We start from the raw sequence: 23,863 nt of genomic DNA on the forward strand, positions 1-23,863 counted from the left end.
ATTCATGTTTCATTAAGATCACATAAAATCTAGATTAAAAAGCACCACTGATTACTACTCTAGAAAAACTGTGTGAAAAATTCAAATGCGCACAGTAAAAATACCACAGCATGCACAGGACTCAATTTCTAAAGCAAGTGCACAAAATACTGCATCAACTTTACACACAGCTTCCAATATCAAATTGATATTTATTTTACTTGAGATTGATGGAAATTTCCAAAAAGCATGATCATGAAAAGGTAAAATGTCCATCCTTTTATGTCTTTGCATGCCAACTAGTAATGCCCTAAAAATTAGCATTTACAAAGTACTTGGTAAAAATATCTTTTAAAAGTTGTCCCAAGGGGTACATAAAACCAACTCCAATTTCTGACAATTCATTCTGCTGTTTTCTGGGTGCCTTCAGCTAGAGTTTCACCATTTTCAGATGGTGCAGTCCCTTGCTTTCCAGCTTCTTGCTCTCCCTCTTTCCTTTGGTACCTTTGTTAGTCTTTGTTCCAGGTTCTTTGTTAGCAGATGTTTTTCTTGGTTTAGGTTCAGGTTTTGGTGGAGTGGGTTTTGCTAACAATCTGGCAGACAGTCTGGTGGTCTCCTATTTAGTTGCTTTGGATCTATCCTTGTCTTCTGTATTCTCTGGAGGCTTTCTCTGGGGCACAATGACTATGTTTGTGCAGCAGCTGAAAAAGTATAGCAATAGGCTCTACCCACTGGCACCACCACTGCAGCTCCTCATGTAAAGGGCACAGGAGAGCCTGGCCTCTCTGACCAGCATCTCCTGGTTTGTGTGTGTGTGTGTGTGTGTGTGTGTGTGTGTGTTTAATTATTGAATTGCAATCTTTTTTAAAAAATATATATTCTAGATCCAAGTCCCTAATCTCATATGTGATTTGCAAATATTTCCCCTTATTCTGTGGGTTGTCTTTTCATTTCCTTGAGGGTATTCTTTGATTTTTCATTTTGATGAAGTTCGATTTGTATATTCTTGTTGTTGTTGTTGTTGTTGTTGATCAAAAGCGTTGATGTCCTATCTAAGAATCTATTGCCAAATCCAAGGTCCTGAAGATGTACTCTTACATTTTCTTCTAAAAGATTTGTGCTTTTAGTTCTTCCATTTCAGTATTTAATCTATTTTGAATTAACTTTTGTATGTGATATAAAGGAAGCATTCAGCTGTGTTCTTTTGCATGTGGCACCAATTGTCCCAGCAGCAGAATGCTGAGAGGATGAGAAATGCTGGCGGCCTTCCTGTCCAGCGAAGATAACAGAGTCTTTTGCGGGGAGCTGGAAGAAGAAGGAACCCTGTGTTCTTAGCTTCACCTGCCTACAGTGGAGCTTCCATCATGTTGAGGTGGTGGGGGCAGGGAGAGAGTGAATCATGGTTCAGATGCTACAAACTCTTATTATTCTTACCAAGATTTAGTAGATTTTCCTGAGTGAACATTCTTTCATTTGCTGTATGCCTTAATGACAATTTCTGGAGAATATATATCATATATAAAAAAAACATCTCCAACAGTTATGGTTATTCCAACCGGGAAAAGGGTCTGCAGGGTCCCTCACACCACCAATCCAGAAGTTGTCCACCAGCTCATTCCTTTTTATTGCCAAGTAGTATTCCATAGTTTGCATGTACCACACTTTGTTTATCCATTTCCTCACTGATGGACGTTGGATTGTTTCTAGTTTGAGATATTACAAATAAAGCCGCTTTGAATAATATTTGTGTACCAGTCTTTCTTTGTTTGGACATATGCTTTCATTTGTCTTGAGTACATGTCTAGAAGTGGAATTGCTGGATTATATGGTAGGTTTAAGTTTACTTTTTAAGAAATTGTTAAACTATTTTCCAAAGTGGCTGTATCATATTACATTCCTGCCAACAGTGTCTGAGAGTTCTAGTTGCTTCATGTCTTCACCAACACTCAATATAATCGCTTTAAAAAACTTTAGCCATTGTAATAGATGCATAGTGGCATCCCATTGTGGTCTTAATTTGCATTTCCCTAATGACTAATGAACAATGTGTTTGAGTATCTTGCATCTGTGTTCATGAAAGATTGGTCTATAGTTTTCTTTTCTTGTCTTTGTCTGGTTTTGGTATTAGGGTGATTCTGGCCTCACAGAATGGGTTAGGAAGTATTCTCTCTGCTTATAGCCTCTGAAAGATATTGTAAGGAATTGGTATAATTTTTTTGTTAAATGTTTGGTAGAATTCACCAGTGAACCCATCTGGGCCTGGTGTTTTCTGTTTGCAAAGGTTCTTAGTCATTGATTCAATTTCTTGAATAGAGATAGGCCTATTTAAATAGTCTACTTCTTCTTTGTGTGAGTTTCTGCAGATTGTGTGTTTCAAGGAATTGGTCCATTTCACCTAGGTTATCAAAATTGTGGGCATAATTGTTCACTATATTACCTTATTATTCTTTTTATGTCCTTGGAATCTATAATGAATTTCTCCCTTTCATTTCTGATATTAGTAATCTACAGCCTCTCTTCTTGGTTAGCCCAGCTACAGATGTATCATTTTATTATCTTTTCAACAACCAGGTTTTGATTTCATTAATTTTTCTCTATTGATTTTTCCTTTTAAAAAAAGTATTTTACTTATTTATTCGTGAGAGACATGGAGAGAGAGAGAGGCAGAGACACAGGCAGAGGGAGAAACAGGCTCCATGCAGGGAGCCTGACGTGGGACTCGATCCCCAGTCTCCAGGATCAGGCCCTGGGCTGAAGGTGGCGCTAAGCCTCTGAGCTACCCGGGCTGCCCTTCTGTTTTCCTTTTAATTGATTTTTGCTCTAATTCTGTTTTTTAGAAGATTTTTATTTTTAACTAATCTCTACACCCACCCTTGAAGTCACAACCCTGAGAGCAAGGGTTGCCTGTTCTGACTGAACCAGCCATGTGCCCCTTTGATCTAATTCTTCTAATTTCTTTTCTTCTTCTTCCTTTGGATTTAATTTGCTCTTCTTGTTCTAGTTTCCTAAACTGAAATATGGATTTCAGATCTCACTTCCTTTCTAATATATGCATTCAATGCTATAAATTTCCCTCTCAGCACTGCTTTCACTACATCCCACAGATTTTGATAAGTTGTATTTTCATTTTTTTGATCCAAAATATTTTAAAATTTCTCTTGAGATTTCCTCTTTGACCCATGTGTTACTTAGAAGTGTGTTATTTAATCCTCACATATTTTGGGATTTTCCAATTATTTTTCTATTTCTGATTTCTAGTTTCATTCCATTGTGGTCTGAGAGCAGACACTGTAGGATTTCTATTCTAAATTTCTGAAGGTGTGTTTTATGACCCATAGTGTTGTAGAACATCTAGGTGAATATTCCACGTGAGCTTGAGAAGAATGTGTATTCTGCTGTCGCATAGATGTCAATTACATCCAGTTGATTGATGGTGTTATTGAGTTCTACTGTGTCCTTACTGATTTTCTGCCCTCTGACTCTGTTCATTTCTGACAAGAGGGTGTTGAAATCTCCAACTATGATAGTGGATTCATCTATTTGTCTCCATACTTCTATTCTGCTAGTTTTTACCTTGTAAGCACCTTTCTGTGTGCTAAAGAAGCATATACCATCCATATACCTTGGTGAGGTATCTGCTCAAATCTTTTGCATATTTTAATTAGATGGTTTGTCTTCTTATTATTGAGTTTTGAGAGTTCTTTATATTTTTATAGGTTTGTGTGTGTGTGTGTGTGTGTGTGTGTGTGTTTTATAGCTATGCTGGATAAAGCTACTTTCTTGGATGTGTGATCTGCAATAATTGCTAGCAGTCAATGGCTTGTCTTTTCATTTTCCTAACAATGTCTTTCCAATAGCAGATGTTCTTAATTTTGATGAAGTCCAACCTATCGATATTTTTCATTTCTGAATCATGTTTCTGGTATTGTATCTGCAAACTAAACCAAGGTTGCAAAGACTTTGTTTCTTTGCTTGGTGTTCCTTTCTTCCAAATTTTGGTTCACATTGTATGTATGATTTTATATTTTGCCTTTTCCCCAAAGCCTTTTCTTAAAAATTTCAAGTCTATGGAAAAGTTAAAAGAGTGGTGCCTTGAACACCCACATACTCTTTGCTGACAGTGCATCAATTGTTAATAATATGCCACATTTGCTTTATTTCCCTGGATACTTTCTTCCCTCCAGAAACATTTGACAATAAGTTGCAGAATTTTGTAACACTGACTTTTTTCAAAGTCTAAGCAAGCTGTCCTGGAAATGTTCTTTAAAAAGCAGCAACAGTAACATGTACCACACTACAGTGACAAAGTAGCACATACCCATTGAGGAGGGCTTGGAAGAAATAGAGGAGTAAAAGAAAAAAACAAAACAAAACAAAACTGCCCTCTGGCTTTATTTCAACTCCTTAGTCACCAGGGGCCACTTGCCTGAGATGTGGGTGGGGAGGATTGCACAGGGCTCAGATGCAAATCCCTGATTCCCACCGCAGCCCCCACTCCTGCAGCCACTTCCTGCAATACAGCCCTCAGCTGAGAGGCCAGAATTTCCCTTTGTGACCTTGAGCGAGCTCTGCCCTCTTTGGGTTCAGCTGGTAAATGTAGACATCATAGCTTCTTGGCTTCCCTCCCAGGAGGCTATTCGTGTCTTTATTGGGGTAACTCCTCTATTGTGAAAGGACTTGGTACCCCTCCCTCCAACACCTCACCCTCAGCCGGACTCAGAATCCCAGCTGCATTTGCCTGGAATGTACCCCTCCTCCCTGTGTTGACCATCATCATCCTATCCTTAGAATCAACCTTGCCTCTCCCTCTTTACTTGTAACAAATTATTCACCTGTTGTGGGTCAGGTCTGTGCTAGAGGCTATTCTATACTCTTATCTCACTGGATGCTCACAATAACCCTTAAGGAGGGTTATCACAGCCATTTCAGATTAGAAAACTCATCCTTAGCACACTGAGCAAGGTGAGTCATCCCAAGTTAAGGCAAAGCCAGGCTTGTGGCAGGTGATTGTCTCTGCCTATAGTGATGTTGGAACCCTTGTCTGTAACCTCAGTGCCCTATGTGTGGAGAGATCAGGCCTGTGCTGACATATCTGTGATCTGTACCCTATACCCCCTCCCCCATCTTTGTGAATCTAAACTTGCCTCTTGCTTCAGACTCTAGCCAATTTCAGGGTTGTCTTGTCCACTCCCTGATTCCCACTGAGAGTGATGTTCCTTTTCTAGACACCCTCACACTCAGGAATCAGTGGCCTGACTCTCCCATCTCCACTTTGACCCTCCTGCCAACTGCCCAAGATTCTATATATTACTGGGCATGTAATCAATTTCATTCAATACATTTTGAATGTTTTATTTTAATTCATTTGCATTCTCTCTCTAATATTTGTTGATTTTTTTTACCTTCTTGTATGATATTATATGATATTATATTTTTTCTTATCAATACATGTTCACAGGGTACCTTTGGCTCAGGTCATGATCTCAGGAGCCCCTGGCAGTCTCCCTGCTCAGTGGGGAGTCTGTCTCTCTCTCTCCCTCTGCCCTTCCCCCACCAACTCACATGTGCTCTCTCTCTCAAATAAATAAATAAAACCTTAAAAAAATACACGTTCACATTATCAAAAATTTAAGAAAGAAGAAAATTCACCCCAAATTATCCACAGATAACCATAGTAACATTTTCATAGATTAATTTTTGGTCTGATTTCTGTGGACACATATATTTTAGGAGTTGAGGTCACACTGTATAAACAGTTCCAAAGCCTGCTTAAAAAAAAAAAAAATCTAACATTATACCAAGGACATTTTCCATGTCATTAAAAATTACATGGTTATACCCATTAGGGTGTCTAGAATATAAAAAAGACAGTAACAAATGTGGCAAGGATGTGGAACGATTTGAACCCTCATACACTGCCTGTGGGAATGTAAAATGGTGTAGTCCCTTTGGAAAATAACCTGACAGTTCCTCAAATAGTTAAGCATAGAGTTATCAGATGATCCAGCAACTTCACTCATAATTATATATTCAAGAGAAATGAAAGTATATACCTATACAAAAATTTGTACATGAGGGGCCCCTGGGTGGCACAGTAGATTAAGTGTCCAACTCCTGGTTTTGGCTCAGGTCATGATCTCAGGGTGGTGAGATTGAGCCCCACATGGGGCTCCAAACTCAGTGAGGAATCTGCTTAAGACTTTCTGTCCCATTCCCTTTGCCCCTCCCAAATAAATAAATAAGTTCATCTTTAAAAACAAAAACTTGTACATGAATGTTAATAGAATTATTCATAATAGCTGAAAAATGGAAACAACCTAAATGTCCACCAACTAATGAATAAATAAATACAATGTGGCATATCCATACAATGGAATATTATTCAGCCATAAAAAAGAATGAAGTAATGGGACACCTGACTGGCTCAGTTGGAGGAGCTTGCCACTCTTGATCTTGGGATCATGAGTTTGAGCCCCAGGTTGGGTGTAGAGATTACTTAAATTAATAAAACTTTTAAAAAGTTTTAAAAGGAATGAAGTGCTGATACCTGCATACACCTTGAAAACATTATAGGATGTGTGAAAAGTCAGACACAGAAGACCACATATTATATGATTGATTCCATTTTCATTAAATGTCCAGAAAGACAAACCTATAGAGACAGAAAGTATCTGTGGGCTGGGTTAGAAGAGGGGAGGTTTGTGAGCAAATGCGCAGTGACTGCTAATGGGTATGGGCATTTGCTGTGGAGTAATGAAAAGGTTCTGAAATTGATTATGGTGATGGTTGTAAAATTTTGTGAATATACTAAAAATCATTGAATTGTACACTTTAAGTGGGTAATATATTTTATGTGACCTATATATTAATAATCTGTTATTTTTATTTTATTTCATTGTAAAATTTATTTTAAAGTAATCTCCAGACCCAATATGGGGCTGGAACTCACGACCCTGAGAGTGAGGGTTGCATGCTCTTCTGACTGAGGCAGCCAGGCACCCCTTGATAAATCTGTTATAATTAAAATAAAAAAAGTCCATGGCAGCATTTTTAATGTTTTTAGATGTTATTCCTTTGTACAGCTGCATCATAATTTATTTAGATTCTTATTGTTGGACCTTTATGTTTCCTATTAATTCCTTTGTTTCACAGCATTTCAAACACACAAAAATGAATTGAATAGTATAACGAACCCCTGTACCCATCAGGCACTTAAACAATTGTCAACCCAAGTGTTGCATTTACAGACATGGATTTTTTTTTAAGATTTATTTATTTATTTGAGAGAGAGAGAGAGCACAGAGGGAGAACCAGACTCCCTGCTGAGCAAAGAGCCCAACTGGGGACTTGATCCCAGGACCCTAAATCATGACTTGAACGGAAGGCAGACACTCAACCAACCGAGGCACCCAGGCGCCCCTACTGACGTGGACTTGATGAACATTTTTGTGCATAAATCTATGTTCTTACTTCACACTGCTTCCTTCCATTTACAAATTTACAAGGAATTCAATTCACTCCCTCACAATGCCCTCTCAGCATTCCCAAGGGATTTGATGAATCCAGTAGGGGCAGGGACTGTGTAACTGGAGAGAGCCCTCAGCCTATTACCCAGGAGGGGCACTGCAGTCGCTCCACCTAAGAGCCTAAGATTTCCCAAACCTCCGCTCAGCCCTGTCTTTCTCCCATTTTGCCACACGGGGGCGATAGAGTCTTTCATAGCCTCTCTGGATTCTCCCATCAGCACCGTGGGTGGGTAGCTGGGGTGAGCTTTGTATTCCTTCTCCTGGTGACCCGGTGATGGCCATCTCTTGGCCTTAGGATCCTTGCGTAGAAAACAAAGGAGATGAATTCAGTGAGCCATCTGGACCCACCTTTGGCCAGCTCTCATAAGCAATGTTTCCTTAGGGCCCATTCCCCAGCACCTGCTTCTAGGTGGTCCAGGGGATCCATATGAGACCCAAGAAAGACTGATGCCTACCAATGCAACTTCCCACTTTTTAGAGGCCTACAGGAGGCCGCAAACTTTGAGATACCCCAGCTCCAGGAGCAACATTAGGTTCATGGGTGGAGGAAGAGAAAATGAATCACTAAAGTCCCTCCAGCCCAGCCCAGAGGATATTTGGCCCTCAGAGGAGGGCATGGTCCGTGGAGGACCATGATGGCTGATGTGTTTGGCATAGCGGAGGGCTGAGTCAAGGGACAAGGTGTTTGTTTTCCTGAGAGGGCTTCTCCAGAGTTGGAGTGTCTCCAGCCTTGTAGCCCCTCCTGTCTCGGCCAACAAAGGGAAGTGGGCCAGATTCTGAACTCTGACTGGATGCCTGTATCTCCTTGGGATGCTCTCTCAGCTGGGACCCCAACACAGCCCTACTGGCCTTGTGTCTCCTTGTCCTTGGCCTTCCCTGCATTCCTCCTCTTAATCCAGTGAGCTGGCTGCAACCAACCATGTCAGAAGCCACGCCCCAAACAGCCAAGCATACCAGCCCTGGAGTTGGGGAGCAGCTCATGTATCCCCCACACCTATTGTGTGTTAGCCTTTCCCTGGGCCTGTCACTTTGTATTTGTTATTGTATTTCCTTCTCGCAGGAGCAGCCTCATAAGGCAACTATTATAGACTCATTTCACAGAGGAGGAAGTCAAAGCTTAGCCAGCGTGAGGATTCAAGCCCAGGCTGGTCTGATTCACACCTGTGTCTCCTTCCTTCTCCCCACCTGCTTTCTGCACATGCTCTGAATTATTGTGAACGACTCCTACCTCACCTACTTGTCCTTGCTGCTGCTTTACTTTCCTGTGCATACCCCTGCCCACCAATCACACACATGCTCCCAGATCCACATACACCAAGGCAGGTGCCCATGTAGAGCCCAATCCTGACTGGCCGCCCTGACTGCTAATCAGCTATGTGATCCTGAGCAAGCCACTTAACCTCTGCAAGTCTCCATTTTCTCATCTCTTCAGAATTGTTATGAGTTAAATAAGCTATTGTATGTAACACTGTTAAAACCTTACCAGGACATGGTACTCAATAAAGGTTAGATATTTTTAAAACTTTAGCTGCTTTTCATTGTTATGATAAACACACATCTTTGTATATTCTCTACACATGTCACTAGCCATGTGCAGTATACCCTGAGGCACAAGGATCACCATGCACACCTACATACCCATGCAAGAACCCATAATGAAAAAACTCAGCCACCTGCTATGTGTATCATGTACCTGTATGCCTGTGCCAGACTCCTGGGCTAGAGGTAGGGGATTTCTGTGGAATAGAGACAGGAAACCTGGCCTTGGGGTCTAACCAGTCTGGCTGGGAAGTAAAACTTGTGATCAAAGTATGGTCTGCAGACCAAGCTGAGATCTTGTTAGAGTCTTGAAGAATCTCATACCCCACTCCAGAGCTTCTGAATCAGAATCTGCATTTTAATAAGGTCCTCAAAACACCAGGGTAGAGAGTAGGGAACTGGGTGATTATCTCTGAGCAAGAGGAGGCTGGCTTGGGTCCTGTCCCTGGTGTCTCCAATCTGTGCCCTATCAGCAGGCTGGTTACCCTCTGGCTCCTCCCCTGTGCTTGGGAGTGGGTGCTGATGTGTGAGGTGATCCAACTCAGCCTTGGGAGGACAGGTTGGATCCCTGGTCCTGGTTCTAAAAGAATGTAAATAGCAAGGTCCCTCCCTGGTCCCTCCCAGGGCTCTGACAGGCTGGGGGCTGGAACCGCACCAGGGCCCAGGCAACTGGCAGACGCTGCCCGTTCTTCAATTCCTCTCCTGCAATGTGTCCATACTTGCTTGTGACTCTCCACGCCCAGCATCATGGTGGGGTCGCTGCCAGGACTCTGTTCGACCTCTCCCTCCTTGAGTAAGGTGAGGGCTGGGTCCCTTGGGACTGTTGGAGCCTGAGGCCTGGGCCGCTGCCCCTCCCTATCCCTGTTGGGGCTAATTTTAGGGTTGTCTTGACAGCTGCCTCGGATCAACCTGAGTCAGTTCCCTGCCCAGTCTTGGGGTCAGTTGGGGTCAGTTGGGGAGCAGGCCAGCCCAGCCCCAGCTTCGACTACAACAGATAAAATTAGACTCTTTACCCCCTGGCCACCATCCCCATGGCCTGGAGAGTCCCCCTTGGTACAGCCCAGCAGGAGGGGATGGAATCTGGTCCTACTCTCAATCTGACAACCATCTCCAGACAGACAAACCAAATCTTATGGAAACCAGAAGCCACAGAGGTCAGGGAACTCAGGACCTGAAGACCCTCTGGCTTTGCACCTTGACTGCAGAAGAGAAAGGGCAAGGGTCCGGGGCCTGGACCTGAGTCACACAGCAGGTGATAGCCCAGCCAGGGCTCCTGGTGCCCAGCTGGGTTCTATGCTCTGCAGCCCAGGGCAGGGTGGAGATGAAGAGGGGCCCAGCATCTAAAGTAGCCCACCATGGTCAATTCTGGGCCTTGGAACCTCTCTTCCTGAAAAGTGCAGAGAGGGATGCTAACACAACACCTACTTCCTAAGCCCCCTTGCCATCTCATGTCTAGGATTCAGTAGCAGACAGCACCTGAAACAGGAGGCATTTTAGCCTCTGATAACACAGGGTTGGAGTCCTTGCTCTAACACCAACATTCTGGTCCTTTGTTTCCTCCCTGATGACATGGATGTGGTTATACATGTTCACAGACTGGTTGGGACAGAGGGGATGAATAGAGGACGAGAAGAGCCCTGAGAACTCAGGAGTATGCTGTGCCCATGGAGCTGCCAGCTGGCTGGGGACACGGGCTCCTTCCCATGGGGAACTGGAGCCTGAGTGGCTCCCATAGTCTTCACCCCCATTGCCTCTATCCTTGCTGTCCCTCACCCCATGATGTTGCAAGAGGAAATAAGTCTTGAAGCTGACCTGGGCAAGAGGGAAAGGAAATGCAAGCAGAGGTCACAGAGGGAAGCTGTGGTTCTCCTCTCTTCCCCTACCTGCAACCTTTGCTCCTTCTGTTCCCTCTGTTCCTGTCTGTTCTCATGCCCTTCTCCTGTTGACTCATTCCAACCCAACTTCCCACCTCCTTGACTCCTGATTTCTTCCCGAGCTCTCTCGCCCTAAAGCCCTCTGCCCTGGCCCTCATGGTTTCCTGGTTGGATCTGTGAGTGGGAGTATGGATGATTGCGTGTGCATGTGGGACTCTGCTGCACAGGGCTGGCACTTAGTAAATATTTAATGGCCCACCTCAAATCCTTTCTGAAACAAGGCTGTGTACATGAATAAACAGATCAACATTGACTCTAAAACACACACACATGCACCCTGAGAAAAGCCTTGTTTGGGGCAGCCCAGGTGGCTCAGCGGTTTAGCGCCGCCTTCAGCCCAGGGTGTGATCTTGGAGACCTGGGATGGAGTCCCACGTCAGGCTCCCTGCATGGAGCCTGCGTCTCCCTCTGCCTGTGTCTCTGCTTCTTTGTGTGTGTGTGTGTGTGTGTGTGTGTGTGTGTGTGTGTCTCATGAGTTAATTAATAATAAAATCTTAAAAAAAAAAAAAAAAGCCTTGTTTATGTCTCCTCCCTGGATAACAAGTTTATTCCCACTGTGGACTCTCCAGGTGATTGAAAGTAGAGGAATTTTAGGATTAGGAAGGAAAGAGTCCTTCCAGGTGGGAGCTAAATGCTCAGCAGTCACTGAGGCAGCAGTGTGAGCTGGTGAGACTGGCAGATCATGAAGAGCCTTGAATGCCAGGCCAAGGAGCCAACTTTATCCTGAGGGCAGTGAGGAGCCATGGGAGGGTTTTGAGCAGGGAACTGATGAGGCTGGATTTGCTGCCGATGGTATTTCCTCCCTGGCTTCTGCATGGAATGTGGACTGAAGGCAGAGAGAGTGGAGTCGAGGAGCCCTCTGCTTTCAAGGTCAGGTGAGAAAAAAGAAAGTGTGTACATGTGAGGCTGAAGAAGCTGGGAAGTGGGCCATCCTCAGGATATTACAGAGGGATGGCCAGGACTGAGTGACAGATCGGATGAGGGCAAGCAGGGAGGGAAGGCAAGCTCCACGATTCTCAGAGTTTGGGGCCCAGGTGACCAACTGGCTGGAGGTACCCTTGCTGAGGTTGAGAGAGGAGCAGGTCTGCGGAAAGATGCAGAGATCAGCTGGACATACCAGAGAGATGGTCTGACTAGAAATGGGACTATCTAGACTGGTCAGAGGGCTTGGGCCAGGCAACTCCAGGTAACAGCCTCTGAATGACTTGGAAGTGTCCCAAGGAGCCCCAGGATAGTCCTAGGAGCCCCAACCACCTGCAGTCTATGATTGGACTTGGACTTGGGCTGCTGGGAAGGGTCAGTAAAGGGTCTGACAGGATAGAGGGGAGGTTCTGGGGATACCCCAGGAGGTTGGGTAGGAGTGACTGATGCACAGGTCTGGGGTGGAGAGGAAGTAGGAAGAAGCCAAAGGCAGGCTGAATGGCAGGCCTTGTAGCCAGCCTGAAACCATCATTATAGAGGCAGGCAGAAGGAGGCCTAGAGAGGGGTGGGTTTGGGCCAGGTGACAGGTCAGCAGCTCCTGGCTCAGTGCTGTCCCGGGGCCACAGGGTCAGGGAGTGGTCAGCGGGGCGGGCCTCTGGGACGGAGCTTCCCCACCACGGCCCAGCCCCAGCCTCGTAGGCTTGTCCGGTCCAGCAGGGTGCACTGGGGCAGCCGGGGACGCCCAGCTCCTTACCGCGCAGCGCTCCCAAAGCCACTGTCCGCCCATCTCAGCCCTGTGCTGTTGCTTCTCATTCCGGACCAGACGGAGGCTGGGCTGCAAGGGGAGGAGGAAGCCACACCCCCAGACCTGGAGGCTCCCAGCCGCACGCACAGCCATTGCTGGAGAACCTGCAATGCACGTTGGGGAAGGGGGGGCTGTGGTGTCATGTAACGTGTCCCACACCACGTGAGATGTAACAGGGGCAACAAATGTTTATTCAGCCCCTACTCAGTGTCAGGCACTGTTCAAGGCTCTCAAGACATGGAGAGGGATTTATGTCTTAACCAGAGGCTGACAAAAACCAAACAAATACATAGTATAATGTCAAGAAGGGCAAAGTGAGATGAAGAAATACAGAGCGGGGTGGGGGTGGGCAGTTTCAGCAGGGAGCACAGAGTACTCATTTGAGAGAAAGAACCTGATGGTGGACCCACCTGGCTGGACGATTTTGGTCAAGACCCTGCCCCCACATCCTGCCTCACTGGGAGTTGAGCTGAGTCATCTGGGAGGGCTGCTGTGGGCCTGGCAAGTAGAAGGGCCTGAGGGGAATGGCCAGGCCATGAGCTTTCGGGAAGACTAGCCTCTCCCACAAAGTCAAACCCCACCCACCTACTCCTGCACCCACTCCTCGTGAGACCCCCCTCTCCCCACCAACTTCATTCCTCTGGGCAGGGAGCCCAGCAAGAGGTGAGGAGCCCAGAGGCTTGGCACTGCTCCAGATCTGTCCTAACAGGTGGAGGTGACTCACCTGGGGGTGTCAGGATCCAGGAAGCTGCCTGGGCAGTGGGGGTAGGGGGCAGAGTGGGAACCAGGAGACTCCTGCCTTGCCTTACCTGGAAAGGTCCTGGCCTCTGGGGTCCTGCTCCCTAGGAGGCCCAAGGTGCAGCCAAGGGGGTGTGAAGGGCTTGCCAGCGCCTGTCCTCTCTGGGCCTCAGTCTCCTGAGCCACATATAGGAGGAGGGATGGAGCTAAATAATCTTCCATGTTCCTTCCAGCTCTAAATTCCTGTTTTGTTGAATATGTTGCAAGAGCCCAGGACTTCTCTGATGGTTTCCCGGAGCCTCATTGTAGCAGTGAGTGGCAGATTCTGAAATAGGGACTGGGCAAAGATTTGAACTTCAGAAGAGCAATGAATAAGTTTTTTAATGTAAGCTTGTCTCAAATATTAATTTATGCTAAAGAATCATTTGTTCTTTTTCTGATATTCACATTTAAGCAGGTGTCTTGCATTTTAGCTGGCTACTCCAGGTAGAAAAGGCAACTGGAGCCAGGACTTAAACATGGGAAGGTTCTAGACTCTCAGATGACCAGAGTCCTGGCCGCCCACCTTGTTGCTCCCTGAGTCCCTCACTCATGGACTTCTAGATGCCTTGTTGGAGGGTAGTGGGGGAGGGAGGGAGAACCAGTTGTTGGGGAAACTGAGAGCTGTGGAGAGAAGCTCAAGGCCCCAGGAAGCGGCACCTGAGCTCCTCTTACCCTGTGCACTGGCTCACCTCACCCCCCACCCCTTGCTCAGTGAGGCAGGCAGGTCTCCTCACTGGCTCCTGCACAGCCAGACTCTATTCCTGTCCCCTTCCCTCCTATATAAACTCGCCCACCACAGGAACCCTCCCTTGCCCAGTCTTTAGCAACAGGACTGATTCCTCTGAGTTCTGCAGGACAGACACAGCTCCTGCCCCCGCAGGGCTCCCAGTCCCAGTGGGGAGGCACAGACACCAACACTCACAGAATGGAGAGGTCATTGCCCTTTCCTGGGAACCGCTGAGGCTTTGTGCAGGTGGGGCCCACTTTCCGTTTCATTTGAGGCCCTACCCCGGAGCAGGCTTCCACCAGTATTAGTGGAAGAAATGAAAGTTCAGAGGAAGAAGAGAAGAGGGAGGGCCTCCTGGAAACTTCCCTGTCCCTTCTAGATGGAGGAAAGGCCTGATGTGAGTAGTGAAGGAGCAGAACGAAGGGTGCGGCCGGTGTGGAGGAGGACAAGTGCTAGCGAGGCCGAGAGGTCACCATGAGAATAGTCTGAACCAGGAGGCTCCCTCTAGTGCTGTGGGCCTGTGACCTGGGAGGCCCTGACACTGTGTGCCGTTGCTCAGAGTGGCTAGTCCTCCCACATTCTGCATTTCCCAGGGGCGGAGACTTCCCCTTCTCCCAGGTCCTCCAGGACTGGGCCTGAGCCGAGAGGCCAGCACAGGAGATAGGTTGCTAGAAAGCTGAGGGCTGGCTGAGAGGACCAGTCACACTGCACTGTTATCTCCCCTTGGGTAATGAATGTTGCTGGGACTATTTTATTTTTTTTAAGATTTTATGTATTTATTCATGATAGTCAGAGAGAGAGAGAGAGAGAGAGGCAGAGACACAGGCAGAGGGAGAAGCAGGCTCCATGCACCGGGAGCCCGACGTGGGATTCGATCCCGGGTCTCCAGGATCGCGCCCTGGGCCAAAGGCAGGCGCCAAACTGCTGCGCCACCCAGGGATCCCTGGGACTATTTTAATAGGTGATCACAGTCACTCAACAGCATCAGGAAAGGTGACTGGCTTTCTGGCCCTACATGGAGATCCCTGTGGCTTTTAATGTCTGCCCAGGCCCCTTGGCCGCTAGGGACTGGAATGGCGACAGGTGATGTCTACCCACATGTCACCAAACCCACAACTAGGTGAATGAGCCAGGCCCATTCCAAACACCATGACCTGCACCCAGATTAAAGTAGACGCTGAGGGTCACGTAGCTGAGGTGAGTTAAGGAGCTTAGGCTAAACTGGGATTTGAACCCGGCTTGTCCACCACCGAGGCTCACACTCCTATGACACTGAGCTGTCCTTATTTTTTAAGTAATTTCTGAGATGGTACTTTATTTTGGCACTTTGTCGCATTTTGATCTTTGCTACTTAGGTTGCAGAAGCCGGCGAAGCTGTTGCTTGTCTGTGAACTTCTGCAGTGGCCTTTGCCCAGGAGCAGTAAACGATGAAAGGACGGAGGAAAGCAGGAAGAATGGGATGAGCTCCTCCTGAGGTTCATTTGCCCTTTCCCCTGGTACCCCACCCTTCCTCTAGCCTGCAGCCCTGCCCTACCCTGAGTCATGTGGCTCCCCCACACTCTTGGGACAGCTGGGCCTTGTGCACACACAGAGCATTCCTCCTCTACTGCCAGGCTCCCACATCCTCTCACTCACCACCTTAGAAGTGTTTCCCTCCACCAAGATATTCAGTGGCCACAATCCAGGCTTATGCTGGGCAAGATTCTGGGTGGATTTGAAGTGTGCCAAGTCTCCCCTGCTAGACCATGAAGGCCTTGAGGACAGACACCTTTCATTCTCTCACCTGTGTGGTCAATAAGCACCTGTTATATGCCAGGCACAGTGCTGGGCACCAGGGTAAAATTAGGGGCTGATCTGCCCTGAGACTTCCAGCTGTTTGCCTCCGTGGCTGTCCCTGGGTGTACCACCTGGGCCTCCTTGTAGTCCTTCGGCTAAAGGGCTAGTGTCCGGTATACTAGGGGTGCTTCAGGAGCTCAGGTCCTATCAACTCACGTCTTGGATCTTCTAGACTTCCCTAGCCTCTCCGGATATGTGCCTGGTGCAATGCAAGCCTTCAGTGGGATGGAAATGAGGCGGTTTGAATGGTGACTCATCTGATGATGACTCTGGAGAATATATAGTCCTCTTGGGTACAGGCATGCACGAGACTTTGAGAGCCACCCTGCAATGGTCTCTTCTCCAGTGACCCATAGTCAAGTTTGGCTATGGATAGATCCTTTGCTATTTCTTCTTTTTTACCCACTGGCTCCAGGATCCAGCCAGCCCTCTTTTTCTACTCCGGCTTCTGTGTCACTAATGGACTTGTGGCCGTGGTGGCAGGTGTGAATTCCTTGGAACCTGTGGACTTCTCATAAGCTTTATCAGAGAACCTTGACAGGAGTCTGAGCCCTTATATACCAGGTACTGTGTTAAGCCTGTTACATGAATTATCTCATCTCATTCTACAACAATCCTGTCAAACAGACATTATTATTATCCTTACTTTACAGTTGTAGAAACTGGGGTCATAGGGGTTTAAGTAAATTAATAAGTGATGGAATGAGGATTTGAATCTAGGGCTATGTATTCCAAACTATTCCTCTTAATCTCTAAACTTCCCTGCCCTGCACTTCAATTAAGAAAGGCCTTGGTCTAAGGCATCCATGATATCTTCATGTACCAAATGGAGGAATGTTCATTCAATAGAGAAGAAAATGACACCTGGTTAATGGGCAGGAGTACCCATGAATATTATGTTGGATTAAGATATCAGTCTACTGATGACTTAGAACATAACCATCAGCCCCAAGACTACACCCTGTGAGAAGACAGTGAGATGTCTCATCTAAAGTTCTTCCTGATATAAGTCCTCTGGAGAAGGTGTGTCCAGGACCTAGAAAGCAGAACTTTTGTAGGGCCGTACACCATGGCTTTCTTAGTCTGGATATTTAAAGTTACTGGTGTCTATAAGCGTGCTCCCAAGACAGGAAGAGGCGGTCAGCGACTTGGAAAGCAGGGTCATAATCAGGTAAGAACTTATTTTTCTCTCTGCGGTCACTGAGCACCTGGAGAACAAGTGACACTGCTACAGCTGTTTAGTAGTGACACCTGTAGACTATTGAGTAGGTCACACTCCATTCATTTCCCCATTGTCATCTCTGAACAGCCTTGTTCCAGTTCTTGTAAGGATTTTAACCCTTACCCGGTTTCCTTTATTTTAACATACAGATCTTCCTTGGCTTACAATGGAGTTATGTCCCAAAAAAATTTATCATAAGTTGAAAATCACATTAAGTTAAAAATGCATTTAATATACCTAACCTACTGAACATGTAGCATAGCCTAGTCTACCTTAAATATGCTCAGAATACTTACGTTAGGCAAAATCGTCTAACCAAAACCTATTCTATTTTATAATAAATTATTGAATATCTCATGGAATATATTGAATACTGTACTGAAAGTGATGAACAGAATGCTTGTATAAGTACAGAATGATTATAAGCATATTGGTTATTTATCCCCCAAGATTTCCCAGCTGACTGAGGGCTTCAACTGCCTGCCATCACTCTGCATCACAAGAGAGCCAGGAAGAGAGCAAACCTCAAAATCTGAAGTACAGTTACTACTGAATGTGTATCACTGTTTCACCATCCTCCAGTTAAAAAATCCTAAATTGAACCATCGTAAGTAGGGAACCATCTGTATCTGTCACAACTAAAGAACCAGTATTGATACATTACTATTAACTAACAAAAGTCTGTATTTTATTTGGATTTCTTTGGCTTTTACCTAATGTCTTCTTTATGTCCAGGATATCACATCATCATGCCTCTCTGGACTGTCTCTGGTCTGGGATGGTTACTTGGGCTTACCTTATTTTTGATGACCTTGACAGTATTGAGGAGTATTAGCCAGATATCTTATAGACTTTTTTTTAAAGATTTTATTTATTTATTCATGGGAGACACATAGAGAAAGAGAGAGAGAGAGAGAGAGAGAGAGGCAGAGACACAGGCAGAGGGAGAAGCAGGCTCCATGCAGGGAGCCCGACGTGGGACTCAATCCCGGGACTCCAGAATCACACCCTGGGCCGAAGGCAGGCACTCAACTGCTGAGCCACCCAGGGATCCCCTCTAATAGACTTTCAATTTGAGTTTTTCTTTCTTTTTTGGGGGGAGGGGTACAGTTTATTTATTTATTTTAGTAATCTCTACACCCAACGTGGAGCTCAAACTTACAACCCTGAGATCAAGAGTCACATGCCCTTTCAACTGAGCCAGCTGGGCTCTGCTCAATTTGAGTTTTTCTGATGATCTTCTCATGGTAATTTTTTTATTTTTTTATTTTTTATTTTTTTTAATTTATTTTTTATTGGTGTTCAATTTACTAACATACAGAATAACCCCCAGTGCCCGTCACCCATTCACTCCCACCCCCCGCCCTCCTCCCCTTCTACCACCCCTAGTTCGTTTCCCAGAGTTAGCAGTCTTTACGTTCTGTCTCCCTTTCTGATATTTCCCACACATTTCTTCCCCCTTCCCTTATATTCCCTTTCACTATTATTTATATTCCCCAAATGAATGAGAACATATAATGTTTGTCCTTCTCCGACTGGCTTACTTCACTCAGCATAATACCCTCCAGTTCCATCCACGTTGAAGCAAATGGTGGGTATTTGTCATTTCTAATAGCTGAGTAATATTCCATTGTATACATAAACCACATCTTCTTTATCCATTCATCTTTCGTTGGACACCGAGGCTCCTTCCACAGTTTGGCTATCGTGGCCATTGCTGCTATAAACATCGGGGTGCAGGTGTCCCGGCGTTTCATTGCATCTGAATCTTTGGGGTAAATCCCCAACAGTGCAATTGCTGGGTCGTAGGGCAGGTATATTTTTAACTGTTTGAGGAACCTCCACACAGTTTTCCAGAGTGGCTGCACCAGTTCACATTCCCACCAACAGTGTATGAGGGTTCCCTTTTCTCTGCATCCTCTCCAACATTTGTTGTTTCCTGCCTTGTTAATTTTCCCCATTCTCACTGGTGTGAGGTGGTATCTCATTGTGGTTTTGATTTGTATTTCCCTGATGGCAAGTGATGCAGGGCATTTTCTCATGTGCATGTTGGCCATGTCTATGTCTTCCTCTGTGAGATTTCTGTTTATGTCTTTTGCCCATTTCATGATTGGATTGTTTGTTTCTTTGGTGTTGAGTTTATCTTCTCATGGTTAAACTGGAGTTACAAGTTCTTGGGAGTAAGATCACACAGGTGAAGTGCCAGTCTCATTACATCAGATCAAGGGTATATGTTATCAACATGGCTTAGCACTGTGGTTGTTAACCTTGATGACATGGCTAAAGTTATGTCGGGTTTCTCCGCTGCAAAGTTTCTCAGAGGATCCATTCTGTGTCATGCCAACCCAGATCGCTAAGATGGGAGGGGCAGTAGGCCTGGAAGTCTGCACAGTGATGATCATAGTAACCAGTGAGAGAATCTGTGGTGTGGAAGGTGAATTTCAGAGGGTAGCCCCTTCTCAGTTTCAAAGGCTTTGAGCTCTACCTGCTGTAACAGGGAGCAGGCCTTATTCATCTCTATGTTCCGACACCTGGCACAAGGCTGTCTGTTGAATACATTGGGTATCCTTTTTTTCTGCGGATGCACTTTTCTTTAATTGAGGTGAAATTCACTTAACATAAAATTAACCATTTTATTTATTTATTTTTCTAATGATTTAATTTATTTGACAGAGAGCACAAGCAGAGGGAGTGGCAGGCAGAGGGAGAGGGAGAAGCAGACTCCCTGCTGAGCAGGAAGCCCAATGCTGGGCTCCCTCCCAAGACCCTGAGATCATGACCTGAGCTGAAGGCAGATGCTTAACTGACTGAGCTACCCAGGTGCCCTAAAATTAACCATTTTAAAGTACACAATTCAATGGTTTTTATACATTCATAGTGTTGTACAACCACGCCCTCTATCTAGTTCTAGAATGTTATCACCCCCATTCCCCTCTCCCCTCAACCTCTGTATCTATTCTGGTTATTTCATATAAATGGAATCATATAATATGTGGCTTTTTTGTGGGCTCCTAGAATAATGTTTTCAAGGTTCATCTGCATTGTAGCATGTGTCAGAACTTCATTCCTTTTTATGGCTGAATAATATTCCTTTGTAGTATATATCACATTCTGTTTATTCATTCATCCATTGATGGATATTTGAGTTGTTTCCACCTTTTAGCTATTGTGAATAGTGCTGCTATGAGCATTCATGTGTAAATATTTGTTTTTAGTACCTGTTTTCAATTCATTTGGGTGTATACCTATGCGTGACTAGATTTGTAAGGAAGGTAATATTTCTTCACAGGCTTTTAGGATGCTAATCAAACTCACATGGAGGCTCACATGTGTCCTGGGCCTGGTTCAGGTTATCATCTTATCAATAAATTGCATAAACAGCACACATGTATCAAACTCACCCACAAAAAGAAGCCAAGAGGGAGAGCTTAATTCACAATGCAAATATATAAAGAAGGCAAAGTATTAAGTTTTACATTAGGTTTCTTTTTTTTTTTTTTTTGAGGAGCTTCTTTTTTTTTTTTTTTTTTTAATTTATTTATGATGGTCACAGAGAGAGAGAGAGAGAGAGAGGCAGAGACACAGGCAGAGGGAGAAGCAGGCTCCATGCACCGGGAGCCCAACGTGGGATTCGATCCCGGGTCTCCAGGATCGCGCCCTGAGCCAAAGGCAGGCGCCAAACCGCTGCGCCACCCAGGGATCCCTACATTAGGTTTCTTCCAATGATTGTCCAAGCACAGAATGTGGGAGAATAATGATGCAAAAAGGATCTCAGAGAGTGCCTGGGTGGCTCAGTCAGTTAAGCGTCTGACTCTTGATTTTGGCTCAGGTCATAATCTCAGGGTTGTGAGATTGAGTCCTGCATCGGGCTCGGCACTGGGTGTGGAGCTTGCCTCAGATTCTTTCTCTCCCTGTCCCTCTGCCCCTCCCCATCTCTCTCTCTCTCTCTCTCCCCCAACCCCCTAAAAAAAAAAAAAAAAAAAGAACTCAGTTTGAGTTGACCATAAGCTCTACATGAGCCAAGGTGTAGAGTAACAGAGCCATAGGGTCGGGAACACAGAAGATGGTTGCCCTGTTCCATTCCACAGTCAAACCCACCTGGAGCTCTGGGGCCTCTTTGACATGCTGGGGTATGCTTTGGATCAGAAAAAAAATGACTACAGAGGCCTGGGAACCAAGTCACGGAACCAGTGGGGAGACTCAAGTGTAGGCAGGATGGCTGAAACAGGGTCTTTGTTGCCTGGAGTCTGCAGGGCTGGCTGTCAGGGAGGAAGACTTTTTTTCTTACCAAGTAGTGAGTTCCCTTCCTTTTAGGGCTGGGTGTGTTGAATGAGCAGGGACAGATTCAGAAGGACATCAGGTGAGCTCAGGTGACTCTGGGGGTCAGGTGATTGCCCTGGTGTTTTTCAGTACTAAGAAACAGACTTAGCTTGAGAGAAGAACAAAGAAAATGAATCTTGAGGTATCCGGTTCTCTCTCCTCCTCTTTTCTCTCCTTCCCCTCTGCCTCTCTTCCTCTCCTCCTCCTCCCTCCCCCTTTTCTTCCAGACTAGCACCCCAAGCCAGTCTATCCTGGGGAGAGGCAGCTAAATCCCAACATAAATTAAGGTGTTTGTTAAAATGATTGTCTGAAATCAACAGGGCAGGATTGAACTGACTACATTGTAAAAACCCAGGAAAATGCTGTGTCATTATGGTACTGGAAAAAAGCAGTGTATACAATTATATATTCATTATGACTAGGTTAAAATGCATAAAAATTACAGTATAAAGCACACCAAAATCTTTTTCTTTATTATTGAAGCATAGTTGACCTACAATGTTATATTAGTTTCAGGCATACAAGATAGTGATTTGATAATCCTATACATTATGCAATGCTTACCATAATTGTAGTCACCATCTGTCACCATATAACGTTATTAAAATATTATTGACCATATTCCACAAATTGTACTTTATCATCCCTAAAACACACCAAAATCTTAACATCAGTTTTCTGTGTGGATCAGGACTGTCAGAATATTTTATCTTGTGTTTTATATTTTTCTATACTTTTCAAATCTTCTGCAATGATTTCTACAGCCAGGAAAAAAACCAAAAGCCAAAAAACAACAGACTTTAATGCATGAGAATGAATTTAACTGGGAGAGATGTGGGATGCCATGGAAGCAATGCCTACAATTGGCCTGGCCTGCTGGCCACCTGGCCACTTCCTGCTCTGCCCTGCACTAGCTGTGTGACACCTCACCTCCCTGTCCCCACTTGGTGGTTCCTCTCATCCCCTGGGACTGCCCATACAGACCCCTATTCCCAGCAGGCACTTGGAAAACCTTAGTAAACACATGGCAGTTAGCTTGAAGAGCCATACAGATAAGTGACCATAGAATAGGACGAGAACCCTCACTCACTCTTAGGTAGAAAAGACCTGAGGGGTGGGGAGACCACAAGATGGATGTAACCAGAGGTGTTGGGCACTTGCCAGGGTGGAGCAGGTCTCTCCTTTCCCACTGGTGCTGCAGTCACCCTCTGCCTGGCAGGGAATGCAGGTTGCAAGTTCCTGAGGAGCCAGGGTCAGTGTGTATGGCTCCTGTAGTCTCCAGACATCACCATACAAGAATCCAGATTCACTGAGCACCTCCCAAGTGCTGCACTGGGCTGATCTTTTACATACATTCATTTAATCCACACGGTGAGCCCACCAGTCAGTGTGGTTACCCCCCATCCTACCTGCAAGAAAACTGAGACTCAGAAAACTAAGCACCGGGGATCCCTGGGTGGCGCAGTGGTTTGGCGCCTGCCTTTGGCCCAGGGCGCGATCCTGGAGACCCGGGATTGAATCCCACATCAGGCTCCCGGTGCATGGAGCCTGCTTCTCCCTCTGCCTATGTCTCTGCCTCTCTCTCTTTCTGTGACTATCATAAATAAATAAAAATTAAAAAAAAAAAAAGAAAAAAAAAAAAAGAAAACTAAGCACCAGGTCACACAGCTAGTATATAACAGGTGCTCTTAAACATTATTGCACACTGTCTCAAGATAGGCTACAATACTTCAACTTTCTGTTCAGTGGTTTGTGTCTTGTCCTTCTTGGCCTTGATATGGCTCCACTGATGGTTTGGTTATTGCATGTGAGGACACTTTAACTGTGGCCTGAGAGGAAAGAACTCCTGCTCACATCCTTCTCTCTCAAGGATGGCAGAGTGACAGTTACAGAGACCCTCACCCCCACCCCTACCCAGCCTTTGCTCTGGTGAGCTGATCTGGGCCCTGGGGGCAGGTGGGATCTCTGTTGAAGTCACATAAGGCAGGTCTCAGGTCCCAGGTTGGGATGAGTTCCCATAGCTAAGGGCATTGTGATCAGAACCTTCACTGGACAGTTGGGACTCCTTAAAAGGGGAACTGGAGGACATGACTGCAGAGGGACTTTCTATCCCTTCAGATTCTAAGATTCTACAATTCCAAGACTCTCAGATATTCAGGGAGCAGTGGCCAGGCAGTGGTTGGTGCTTTCTACCCAGAGTTAGGACCATGGGCACTGCTGCCACATGCCAAGAATGGCACTGGTGTTTGTATGGCTGTTGGTAGGACTTTTCCT

The 23,863-nt window shown here is 45.6% G+C and overlaps 1 protein-coding gene, 1 long non-coding RNA gene and 1 pseudogene across 4 annotated transcripts in view; 1 reads left to right on the forward strand and 2 right to left on the reverse strand.

Annotated features, from left to right (window-relative positions):
* Positions 1 to 307: 307 nt before the first annotated feature.
* On the reverse strand, positions 308 to 1,345 carry LOC140615328 (high mobility group nucleosome-binding domain-containing protein 3-like; annotated as a pseudogene).
* Positions 1,346 to 6,863: 5,518 nt separating this feature from the next.
* On the reverse strand, positions 6,864 to 14,754 carry LOC140614957 (uncharacterized). Of its 3 annotated transcripts, none has more exons than XR_012015653.1 (4): positions 14,407 to 14,754; positions 13,514 to 13,779; positions 12,654 to 12,808; positions 6,864 to 7,804 (listed from the first exon to the last, which is right to left on the reverse strand). It is a non-coding gene; the product is annotated as an uncharacterized lncRNA (long non-coding RNA). The 3 variants fall into 3 exon arrangements; XR_012015652.1 differs by lacking the exon at positions 6,864 to 7,804 and adding an exon at positions 11,494 to 11,837; XR_012015651.1 differs by lacking the exon at positions 6,864 to 7,804 and adding an exon at positions 11,494 to 12,062.
* P2RY2 (purinergic receptor P2Y2) overlaps positions 11,553 to 23,863 on the forward strand; it is a 46,461-nt gene continuing 34,150 nt past the window's right edge. Inside the window, exons 1-2 of the mRNA XM_072794483.1 lie at positions 11,553 to 11,848; positions 15,567 to 17,218. The gene's annotated coding sequence lies outside the window, so the exon portion shown is untranslated. The remainder of the gene's footprint in view (positions 11,849 to 15,566; positions 17,219 to 23,863) is intronic.

This window comes from Canis lupus, chromosome 23, assembly GCF_048164855.1.
Source record: "Canis lupus baileyi chromosome 23, mCanLup2.hap1, whole genome shotgun sequence".
Classification (NCBI taxonomy): domain Eukaryota; kingdom Metazoa; phylum Chordata; class Mammalia; order Carnivora; family Canidae; genus Canis; species Canis lupus.